Raw genomic sequence first — 12,079 nt, forward strand, 5'->3', positions numbered from 1 at the left:
TGCTCCCCAGGCTAGTCAATCCCGTCTCATTCTCCAGCCCTGGCAACAGCTTTGTCACTCTTTGCCATGTCTAATATTATCACATCCTACCTGCAGTGTAATCACCAGAAATGTACATGGCATTCCAATGAACACGCATTTAATATATTTATTGCATGCTCGTCTATTCAGTATCTCAGCTATAAGCACATACTTCCTAACCACCTTGCTGCTTCAAGAATCTGCTGACATGCATTCCAAGATCTCAGTTCCTCTCCACTTCTTAGAAGATCTGTCCTCCTAAAATGTACTATCCCGCACTTCTTAGAATTAAATCCCGTATGCTGTGTACTTATCTAACCAGTCCACAACTATTTTCCTGCACCCAAGAACATTTTTGTTCATCATCAACCACTCGATTGTCAATTTGTGCTTTAAAAAAAAGTTTTCATAACAGCACATAGATTCAAGATTCTAAATGTTAAACCGGGCACCTAGACCCAGTACTTGATCCAATAGAATCTGGCATCCATCAAAACTCTGTTGACCATTACTGACATGCTTTCCTCATCAAAACTAATTATTTATTTAACTTGGCATTAACTCTTGGACTTTTACTTTGAGTGGTTGACTTTTTAAAGGAGTTTTTGATGGTTTTCTGACAAATGAAATCCCACTGCTTTTAAATCTGCTTTGACCAAGTGGTAACCTCCCTTTGGAATCAGAAGGTTATTGGCTCAAACCCCAGTTGTAGGCTTAATATCACTACTCATCTTGATAATTCTGAAGATTAAATGGGGAGACAATGTCACTGCCAGGGATGTCATCTAAAGATAAACGAAGATTTTCTCTGGAAAGCATAAACTGATTACCTGCAGCAAAGGTGCATACTCTAGTTATCTCTGCCAACATTTATCTTTCAACTATGAGACCAAAGTCAGTTAATCTGCTATCTACCTTTAGTGTTTGTGGGTCTTGCCGTTATAAAATTGGTTGAAGCAATCCTTTAACTTGATGCAAAGTACTGGAGTGACTCAGCTGGTCAGGCAGCATCTCTGGAGAAAAAGGATGGGTGACGTTTCGGGTCAGGACTCTTCTTCAGGCTGAAAGTGGTGGTGGGGGGAGGGGGAAAGTGGAGGTAAGAAAAGGCCAGAACAAAGCAGGTAAAGGAAGACCAAGGATGGGTGGAGCCCATAATTTCCCATTGTTGGCTGGGGAAGAGGTGATAATAAAGGGATACAAGGATGCAATCAAAATTAGTAGGACGGCTAGGGTGGGAAGTGGGACGGTAGACATTTCCTTTAATTTGCAACGTTGATTACTACATTGGAAGTATTTTTTTTTTTAATAATATTTTTATTAGAAGTACATATCATAATAAAAACATTTCATGTATATCAGTCAGTCATACATTGCTAATATTATCAGTTGTATATTGACTCTGCTTCTAGTTTTTTTTTTAAATAGAGAATAAGAAAGGAAAAAAAACATGATAAAGAATGGAATAATTTACTAATTATACAACATTGGAGATAGGTTCGTAAATTATAAAGTATAACTTTTCATCTAATCCTGAGTTCGAGCTTCAGTCAAGTTCCCGTGCTAAACCAATCTACCCCTTCAAATAGTCAATAAATACAAGTATTTTAAACTCATGAGGCGAACCACAGGAATGCAGGGTTTCTTATTTGCAATTTAATGAATTACCGATTTATTGTAGTTCTTCAAAGTAATATGTACTGAGAATAAAATAGAACTAGATATTTAATATTTACATTAGCAAAAGGCATCTGACGCACCAAATTTTACTGTAGAAAATAAAGAGTTCATGGCATAATAGTTGGAGAAAGGATTGGCAAGATAATAGGAAACAGTCAGCATAAATCATCCTTTTTCTGGTAGGCAAAATATAATGACTAGCATGACATAGGGATCAGTACTGGGCGCTCAATTTTTTTTTGCAATTTATATAAATGATTTGGATGAGAGCAGCCAAGATATGGTAGCTAAATTTCATGATACAATGATAACTAGGAAAGTAATTTGCGAAGAAGACAGAGTGGCTACAGGAGATACAAGATACAAGATAGATTTATTCATCACATGTGCCAGATGGCACAGTGAAATGAAATTCCCATACAGCCATACAATAAAAATAAGGGACACAACACACTATAGGGTTTGACATAAAACATCCCCACACAGCAGAATCAAATGTTTCCCACTGTGTGGGAAGGCACCAAAGTCAGTCTAAATTATAGATAGGTTAAGTGAGCATTCAAAGATATGGCAAATGGAGCAATAATGTGGGAAAATGTGAATTATATATTTTGCAGAAATAAAAGAAAAGCACATATCTAAATAACTGGAGATTGCAGAGCTCTGAGATACAGAGAGGTACGAGTGTCCTTGTGTGTAATGTGAGCAATCTAGTATGCAGATACTATGAGTAAAGCTCACAGAATGTTATTTATTACTAAGGAATTGAATTCAAAAGTAGGAAGTTTATGCTTCAGTTATCCATGCCGTAGACAAGACCACATCTGGAGCACTGTACACAATATAGGTCTTCTTATTTAAATTTCGTAAATGCTTTGGAATTGTTTATAGATTCAGTTATACAGTATAGAAACAGGTATTCCTTTCCAACATTTAGTGAGTGGTACCTATTTAGCATCACTGTTTATGAAACCTATGTCTTAGGGGTTTACTCCAGAACCATTGAAAATAATTTTATTTTTAGTATTCCTGAAATACGTGTTACATTGTTGGGCTTTTAATTCTCCAGTTGTTGCTGGGTAGAAACAATTATTTGATTGCCTGCAGTATGATGCAAAACATACCCAATGGATTCATGAAGTGTGTGTGTGTGTGTGTGTGTATATAGAGGTAGGAAGGAATGAACATTTGCCTTGGTGACATATTGTGGATATATGTATGACGTTATTACATAACCGTGCTTTTTGCATTATCCCTGCATTGCCTTTCTATTTATTTGAGACTTGCACATACGTCTCGTATCGGCACGCAACCAATATTTACACTCATCCAATTTACCTTCCTTTGGCCGATATTCCTCAAACGTTTCTTTCTAATATTGTAATTGTGCTGACCTACTATTTCCTCTGGTTTATGTTGGAGATTTACTAGATTGATACTTGCAAAAGATTAGTTCCTTTATGAGGAAAAAGGTTGCAGAGACCAGGTTTGTATCTGTTCAACCTTAGAAGAGAGAGAGGGAGAGGGTGCAGAGAAGATTACAGCGATGTGGTCAAGTCTGAAGGGCCTGAGCTATAGAGATTGGGCAGGCTAGGACTTTATTCCTTGGAGTGCAGGATGCTGAGGAGTGATCTCATAGGCGTATAAAATTATTAAATCACCCATTTAAGAAAGACGAGTCAATATGTTTTTGTCTCATAGGATCACGGGCCTTTGGAATACTCTTAAGGTGCAATGGAAATAGAATCTATGAACATTTAAGGTAGAGGTAGATAGATACTTAAGATACAAGGAGGTAAGATGTTACCAGGAGTAGACTGAAATATGGAGTTGAGGTTATAATTGGACCAGGCCCAACCTTATTAAATGACTTACAGGGACATGTCACTTACTCCTGTTCCTTCCCCTAATTTGATTAACTTTCACAAATTCACAAATCCTATTACACTCTTGCATTCGTTCACAGGCTACGCTGTACAGAAGGCTCAAAAGAATCGAAAAAATTCAGAGCTCACTGATTGTATATACCATTACATCACATGCACACACACAATCAGGGGTTATCCACCTTGTTTTATTCAACAAGCATTTGATGTATATGTAGTTTCAGTCAAAAATGCAGTGAAAAGTGGTTGTGCAAGCATGTAGTTTGGTTTCCATGAGGACAAGTAGCACTCTCAATGATGCTGAAACAGGACACTCAGGACTTTACCATACATCAGTACTGTAGAAAGGAAGTTTTGTTTATCATAAAAGAGTAATCTTTCTGGAGAAATTATGATTCTTAATAATATATACTCATAAATAGTAAAGATATAAATAGATATTTTGCACTGGTATTAATTTATTTTGTTAATGTTTAGTTCACTGAAACCATCAGAAAATAATGACGTACGAGACATATGTGCAAGTCTCAAATAAATAGAAAGGCAATGCAGGGATAATGCAAAAAGCACGGTTATGTAATAACGTCATAAATATATCCACAATATGTCACCAAGGCAAATGTTCATTATATATATATATATATATATATATATATATATATATATATATATATATATATATATATATACATATACACACACACACACACACACTTCATGAACCCATTGGGTATGTTTTGCATCATACTCCAGGCAATCAAATAATTGTTTCTACCCAGCAACAACTGGAGAATTAAAAGCCTAACAATGTAACACGTATTTCAGCAATACTAAAAATAAAATTATTTTCAATGGTTCTGGAGTAAACCCCTAAAACATAGGTTTCATAAACAGTGATGCTAAATAGGTACCACTCACTACAGTTGATGCAAAGATGCATTTAAAGAGAAGCCAATTAAACACAAGGAAGAGGAAAATCAGGATAGGTTGCTAGGTTTAGACAAAGAGGGAGAAGCTCATGACAATATCAACACTGGCACTGAACTGCTGGGTCAAATGCCTGCAGTTTATATGCTCTAAATTTGATATAATACTTATTATTCAAGATTAACCCACATGAATATAATAATTTTCAATCAAATCACGGATTCTAAGCACGTTAAGAAGCTTTCTCAAAAGCAATATGAACACATGCCGTACCAAAAATGTTCAAGCAATAGAAAAATGTGATTCATATCTGGGGCTACACCTTTCCTGTCCATGTACCTGTCTAAATGTCTTTTAAATTATGTTATTGTATCTGCCTCAACTTATTCTGGCAGCTCGTTTCAAATACCCCTTCCCTCCGTTTCAAAAAGTTCAAGGTTTAATAGGTTACTCTATTCCCCTCTAGTTCAATGATTCCCCTACCTTGAGAAAAGGTGTCATTCACCCTATACAGTCCCCTCGTGATTTCATACACGTCTATAAAATCACCCCTCACCCTCCTGCGCTCCAAGAAATAAAGTCCCAGTCTCCCCAATTCTGGGGTTCCCCCACTCAGCAGTTCAGGCCCTTCGGACCTGGCAACATCACTGTAAATCTTCTCTGCACCCTTTGCAACTTAATAGCATCTTTCCTATGAGAGGGTGATCAAAATTGAACACAATATTCCAAGTGCTGCCTCACCAGCATTTTGTAAAACAGTAACATAACATCCCAATTTGAAAACTCAATTCCCCGATTGATGAAGGTGCCAAAGGCCTTCCTGACCACCCTATCTACCTCCAACACCACTTTCAGGGAACTATGTACCTGTATCCTTACCTCTGCAACACTCCCCAGGGCATATTGTTCAATGTAAAGATCCTGACCTGGTTTGATTTTGCAGCACATCACATTTATCTGAATAAACTCCATGTGCCATTCCTCAGCTACTTGCCCAGCTGATCAAGATCCAGATGTAATTTTTGATAATTAACATTGTTTACGACCACCTACTCCAGTGTCATTTGGAAACTTACTAATCATGCCTTGTTCATTGATATAGATGACAAACAGCAATCAACAAACAGCGACCCGAGGTACACCATGAGTCACAGCCCTGTGTCCGATGGAATATGAAAATAACTGCAGAAACAGACCAGTGTTTATAGTCCACACTGGGTTAGATGAAGCACACTGCTTGAAGCTTTAGCCTCATGTCCTTTCTTACCCTCTCCATCAAATCATATCCAGTTTTGGCTCAAAAGAATTTGCCTCAACCAGTGCTTCAGAAAGCATAATTGCATCACTCTGAGTTAAGACATTTCTCCAAAGGAGAAATTTGGAGGGATATGGACCAACCACAGGCAGGTGGGACTAGTGTAGCTGGGACATGTTGGCCGGTGTGGGCAGATTGGGCCAAAGGGTCTGTTTCCACACTGTGTCATTCTATGACTCCTGAACTTTCTAATTTTAATAGTAATGATTTCAAATTCATAGTCCTGAGTTATGGCAAGTTCTGCTTCCCCAAAAACAGAAATATTATGTCCAGAGATCCAAGAGACTGCAAATGCTGGAATCTTGAATTAATAAAAACAAAAAAAAAAACTGCTGGAGGAACTCGACGGGTCAGGCAACATCTGTGGACTGAAATGGGCATATGATATTTTGAGCTTGTCCAGTCTTCAGACTGATTTTTGATTATCCTTTTAAACACCTTTATAAATTTCACGACCCGTCTCAGGTTGTCATTCAATATGCTCAGTTCTGCTATCATTACTGTAATTTTATTCACACTTTCCCCAGTGCTTTCATATCCTTTTAGCAATGGATATCAGAACTAAAACAGTGCCCAATGTATTTCCCAACCAGGGAACTATAAAGGATAAACACTTCTGCTTTTGAAATGTCTTCTTTTAGATCAAAAAAGCTGTCCTTGAACCTATCTCTTCGTTAACGCATCTTATAATTTTAACTGCACTTCTGGGAGGTCAAATCGATGGGTATAATCTTTTGATTAAAATAAAGAAAGGCCCCGTAGATTTTCCAATCACAGAACCTGGACTGCCAAAAACAAATTGCCTCGTGCAGAACTGTGTTCTGCCAAGAAACTAATGTACCAACATATTCCACCACAAGCATCAACTACACAACAGTCTGATAAAATATACAAAGCTGAATTTCAAGTAATTATATTTGAACAAAGGAATTCAACTATTTTTTGTTCTTTACCAAGGCCAAAACTGAATCATTTGGTTATAACTGGATACAAATCAAGCTGCAATTGCTCCAGATAGCAGACAGAGATAGAGTTGATGTGACCCACTTAAAATTAAACCTTCACAGTAGGGAGTTCACATAACGAACAGTTTCTAGGCCACGTAAGCACAATGAAAATCACAGAGTTTAAAACATGCATCAAGGCTGCTATTGTGTTACCAGTATAATATTTCCAAACAAGTGGACGAGTACAATTTATTCAGGTGATGCACTGGGCTCGCAAAAAAGTTTATTTGCTTGAAAAGCAACTTATTACTGTCTGGAAATTTGTATTTTTCCTTCCTACAATCAAGATCCTTTAAGGGCCTGTCCCACTTACGCGACGTTTACAGGCAACTGCCGGCAACCGTCATAGGTCGCTGAAATTTTCAACATGTTGAAAATTCAGCGGCGACCAGAAAGACGCTACAACTCTTTGGAGACCTCTCACGACCATACAGGCAATCCCTGGCGACATGTCGCGGGTGACCTCTCATGACCATAGGAGACCTCTCACAACCATGCAGCCTGTATGATCGTTAGAGGTCTCCTATAGTCGTGAGAGGTCCCCAAAGAGCCGTAGCATCTTTCTGGTCGCCCCTGAATTTTCAACATGTTGAAAATTTCGGTGACCTATGACGGGTGCCGGCAGTTGCCTGTAAAGGTCGCGTAAGTGGGACAGGCCCTTCACTGTAACAAACAGTCTTTGATACTTCTCAGTTTATTTATTCACTGGATGCGAATTCACTCGGGAGGCTGGCATTTATTGTCTATCTCTAACAGAAGGCACAGTAGTAGTTACTGCCTTGCAGAGCCAGGGACCCAAGTTTGATCCTGAATACGGGTGCTGTCTGTATGTTTTCCCTATGACTGCGTGGGTTTTCTCCAAGTGCTCCAGTTTCCTCCCACACTACAAAGATGTATAAGATTATAAACTGTCCCTCGTGTGTAGGATAGTGGAAGTGCATGGGCTGATCGGCATGGATTCAGTGGGCTGAAGGGCCCGTTTCCATACTGTATCTCCAAAGTCAAGACTGAAGCAATTAAGAGTCACCCACAATTAAGTCAGAAGTCTTAATTTTTTGTCAGAACCCCCACCCCCCACCCCCTCCAGCAGTCAGCCAATTCATAGTGCGGGCAAGATAAGAGGCACAAAAGGGATTCACATACATAATTCAATATACTAAATTCAAGCAAATGAGCCGCACAGCATGACTTTTTTTCGTATGTTCATATGTTCCAGATGTTCACATCGAGAAAATGACCAATAACCTATCTACTTGACCAATAGATCTGTTCTTTTAGGAGAAACAACAGGTACCACAATTGTTCGATACTTTCTACTTATGTCTGCATAATTAGACTGCATAGGGCCCAAGGTTCTCAGCTGTGGAACAGACAGTGCATGATTGTCACCTATTGCCTTAACCCACAGCGCCGAGAACAATGAGTACAAGTCACAGATTCTCCAAAGCAACCAGTTATGCTCCCATTTACATTCCATGCAGTGACTACATGCAACGTTATAAAACAAATGATTTTAATGTTATGCATTAATGTTTAACATTATGCATGCCAAGATATTAATATTAAAAAGTCATTAAATTAGAATCACAACATTAAATAAAACAATTAAGATTGTATACAAATATTAATTTGCCAGCTGTAATTATCCTTTGTAAAGTTGCAATCCTGGAACACACATCTTTGAAATACTGAGGAAAATATTCCATTGTACCTCTACAGCAATGGTGTCTTTGAATGAAACAGTTGACTCATCAGCTAAACATTACATGTTATTGACTGCAATACCCAAAGCTCGGCATTATCTTAAACCTCGTACATGTAAGTTTCAGGGCAGAAATTAAAAAAGGCTGCAATCATTCACCAGGAAATGAAACAAGCAAAGCCGCTTCACAGAAACATTAATGATGTCATTAGCATCAGAATGGATCATTAGGTTGCATGTTTACTGACAATAGCAAAGACAACACAACAACTTATTTTCCTAAAGTGAGCAGCCATCAAACCATTAAATGCTGCTATCTCCCCTTACCCACTTGTATCCAATCTGCAGGTTCCTCACTGAGTGGGCGGTTGATTGGAGCAGGGGAGTAGGTGGACAAGGTTAATACAGTGGTGCTCTGTTTTGTACCCAGATACATGTGTTTTCTCCATAAGGCCATTCTGAGGATTTAAAAAATGTATGCCAGTACTGGGAGCCCCCTTACCTCTGCACAGCAGGGCTCGTCCTTTCAACCTACTGCGCTGGTGTGCTGTGCTGTGCAGCGCCCGGCTCGCTGCTCTTCCTTGACGACAGAAAGAGCCTAGCAACAGCTTGACAGACGCCCCGGAATAGTCCAATTGGACTCGGCAGCAGCGGCCGCAGCTCCCTTTGAGGGGGGCGGGCGCTGGTCACCAGGTTGCACTTCAAGGTGTTCAAGCGCCGGACTCCGCTGGCGCCTCAGATGCTGCCACCAGCAAAAGCAACACAGACGGCCTGCGCCACGCTGACACCATGGAAAGGAGCTGCGAACTCCAGCGATTAGCTGCTCGTCGCAGTTCTTGTTTGCTTCCCAACGATAGAAACCGCCCGCAGCAATAGTATTGCAAATTTATCTACAGCTCCTCGCCAGGGACACTTTGTGCCGTTGGTGGCACAGGAATAAACTTTGCAAATCACAGTGGAATAATTCAAGGACGAAACCAAATGAATGCGCTCATGAATCTCCGCAATCCCTATTCACTAAAGATTGCGTTCTGGCGGATACTTATTGTCATTTAAAGGGTTACAGTAGAGTGTTAAGCAACGCACTCGCGTCGAATATGAAAATACGTTAACTTTACGAATAAAAGGATCTCAAATAAATTTCCCAATGGAAATTCCACAAAAACGATGTGATACATCGAAATGAAACGACCATCGATCGATACGTTAATCGTATTGAACAGCCCGTGTGTACAGTAGGCGAGAAAGTAGCAAGCACATAATATACCGGGGTAGCAAGAAAGATGCATGGAAGAAAAAGCATAATGAGATTCGTTTTTTAGAGTCGTCCGATCTCTTGATGTTTGGGTAGACAGAAAGCCTGCAATTTGCATGGATTGTGTCCACTTTGTCAGATCCACGTTTCGACTGAAGGTTTTTTCGAATGCTTGAAGAGGGGCAACAATTCAAAGCATTTCCACTTGTACTCTAAATGTCTGCAGTGAGTGTGGAAACTGCAGACACAAATTGTCACACAGGACACCCGGTCACGAGCAGGTTAACGTTTCACCGTCACCTAACTATTTATGTATAGGAAGGAACTGTAGATGCTGGTTTAAACCGAAGATAGACGCAAAATGCTGGAGTAACTCAGCGGAACAGGCAACATCTCCGGAGAGAAGGAATGGGTGACGTTTCGGGTCGAGTCTGAAGAAGGGTGTCGATCCCGAAACGCCCCCCATTCCTTCTCTCCAGAGATGCTGTCTGTCCCGCTGAGTTACTCCAGCATTTTGTGTCTACCCATCTGCCTCTTCCAGCCAGTTTGGCTGCCAAAAAGAGATTTCAATCTGAAAGAATCGTTACCTATCCCACTGGTAGAAAATTAGATTATAAACGAAACGACGTTCGCGTTCACATGGAGATACTGACCCTTTCCCCCCCAAAATCAAATCCTTTCTCAGTAACATTTTACCGGAACTTACAAGGGAGATACTAGTGAAAATACTGTTTCATAGCAGGAATGACCAATACAGAGGGGGGGGAGCACAACGGCACGTTTATTTACTCTAATTCAACCAGCCATGATATAGCGAACAATCGTCCCATGTCCACCCAGATGTGGTACGATAGAACGGCCTCAAATTACTTTTGGCTCTTAATCCACCCCCTGTTGCTTCTGAAGCTTGCTGTGTTGAATATAATCATATCCACCTCCACAATATTAGAAACTAGTGTAATTCTTGAGCAAATACGACGTGGGTAACTTCGTGTTCCAACACAGACCTTTCAATGCCTCTCTACAAACGAAGACCATATTTTTTTTAAACTGGGATCCGAGCAAAATCAATGATAACTACCATCTGTATCATCTCCGACAGTCTACAGCCAGCGGCAAGGGTCTTTTCAATGGCCGTACACAAAGTTTTAAGTTGAGCGGACGATTTTGATTCATTCGGATTTTTTTTTACAAATATATATTTTTTAATATATACATATTATACATATATGTATTATACACACACACACATGTGTGTGTGTGTGTGTTATTATATATATAAAATCCTGGAATACAAGTCAGCAAAGTGTATTTGAGAGACACTGCAATCACCGAGGGTGGCGCACAGTCAACAAAAGAGCTGCGAAAGCTGCGGTTTCAGGCGCCTACAGATCAATGCAAAAGCTCTCTCGTATTATTTTTTCCTTTTCTGTGCGATTAAAAAAGATAGGAATTCTTACCCGCTGGAACAGCCCGTTTCTGAACAGAAGTGTCGGGGAAAGGTACCGAAGCTCTTAGTTTCCAGTCTCTCGAAGTGAGATTTAAGATCCAGGTCAGAGCACACAAGTTGTCAATGCAGCAGTTCGCCTTGCAGTGATGTGTCTGCCTGCTTCAAAACCAACCCCCTGCCCCGAGTGCAACCGGTTGCTGGAAGTTGCTGAAAAAGTTCAGGCCAATCCACCTCCAAACGTCTGAGGTCACTGCGGCAAAACGTCGCGATACTGAAGCGCAGGGGAGGGAGGTTGGCTGTGCTGTTGTCGGGGAACAGCACGCTCACTGAGGCAGAGAAATACTTTTAACTCATTCAACTTTCTGAGCAATTGTCCAAGGAAGCGGCGGGAGGGGAAGGCGGCTAATTCGGTTTTCTACAAACAGGGATATTGAAATCGAATGTATTATTTGAAAACTCAAACGGAATGAGAATAATGGTTTTCGGGAGGGATTGAATTTTCATTTGGTTATCTTCTCCCACGCAGCCTTCCTTGCTGAAGAATGTGGCTTCCACTGTGGGATGTGTTTTCACTGTACACTGAAAACACTTTCAAGTGGTTATTTTTCATCTACACAAGTTGGCCGGTGTCAAACTAAAAAAGATGTATGCTGGTGCCATCTTCCTCTTAATTGATTACTTTGAAATACAGCGGCTGTTAAGGTGCAAACAAACCCAGTGGCCATTTTAAGCAGAAGCACTTCGATTTTTTTCTGGTTTAATATTGTCCAACACAATAGCTAAATTCAGTACCCTTCTCCAGAGAGACCTGTGCTCAGTGGCGGACTGGGTCTAAAAAT

General features: G+C 40.1%; 1 protein-coding gene across 7 annotated transcripts in view; it reads right to left on the reverse strand.

The window, feature by feature from the left end:
• The window catches only part of sipa1l1 (signal induced proliferation associated 1 like 1), a 358,473-nt gene extending 346,754 nt beyond the window's left edge, over positions 1-11,719 (reverse strand). For 3 of the 7 annotated variants that reach the window (XM_033026813.1, XM_033026811.1, XM_033026814.1), the window contains exon 1: positions 11,251-11,716. The gene's annotated coding sequence lies outside the window, so the exon portion shown is untranslated. The other 4 variants (XM_033026817.1, XM_033026815.1, XM_033026816.1 and 1 more) reach the window with 4 other exon arrangements.
• Between the last annotated feature and the right edge of the window lie 360 nt (positions 11,720-12,079).

The sequence above is a fragment of the Amblyraja radiata genome, chromosome 9 (assembly GCF_010909765.2).
Source record: "Amblyraja radiata isolate CabotCenter1 chromosome 9, sAmbRad1.1.pri, whole genome shotgun sequence".
In the NCBI taxonomy this organism is placed as follows: Eukaryota; Metazoa; Chordata; class Chondrichthyes; order Rajiformes; family Rajidae; genus Amblyraja; species Amblyraja radiata.